We start from the raw sequence: 758 nt of genomic DNA, 5'->3' as shown, positions 1-758 counted from the left end.
AGAAAGCCTCATCTTTCTACCGCGGAATGGTTGGTAGTTTCGAACTGCCGACCTTAAGGTTAGCAGCTCGATTCGTAACCACTATGCTACCATAGATCAGGGTTGTTGTTGTTGTTGTTAAGTGCCATGGAGTCGGTTCCGACCCATAGCGACCCTGAACAGGGTTTCCGAGGCTGTAAATCTTTACGGGACTAGAAAGCCTCATCTTTCTCCCGCGGAGCAGCTAGGAGTTTCGATCAGCTGTCCTTGCGGTTCACCGTCCGATTCGTAACCACTACTCTACCAGAGCTGCCTTAGGTCAGGGTTAGGGGCTTGGAATTCATTTTAAGTACAGTGAGAAGGGTTTTCAGTAGGGGATTTACATGGCTCGATTCACCTTGTGAAACATCCTGCAATCACAGAAATTCCCTAATACAAAGCCTCAGCCTGAAATGTTGCAATACCCTCCTGTGGGAGACTTGACCCCTTCTGTCTGGTTTGGGCTTGAAGGCAGATTTCAATAGTGTGGTGGTAATCACTGCAATCTTATCTACCAAATGAATTCTCAGCAGCCATCAGTCTGCAGTGTCTTGTCTTGGTTCTCAAAAAGGTTTTCTTTTTTTTTCTCCTTTCCCCTCTCCAAGTCATTTAGAAGTCCGTAGTGCAGAAAAGGGAGACCAGAGCAGGTGATTTATTGTTGTTGTTGTTAAGTGCCATCGAGTCGGTTCCGACCCATAGCGACCCTGTACAGGGTTTCCGAGGGTGTAAATCTTTACGGG

Source organism: Chrysochloris asiatica, unplaced genomic scaffold (assembly GCF_000296735.1).
Source record: "Chrysochloris asiatica unplaced genomic scaffold, ChrAsi1.0 scaffold00038, whole genome shotgun sequence".
Lineage (NCBI taxonomy): Eukaryota > Metazoa > Chordata > Mammalia > Afrosoricida > Chrysochloridae > Chrysochloris > Chrysochloris asiatica.
Note: the sequence above shows the minus strand (reverse complement) of the source record.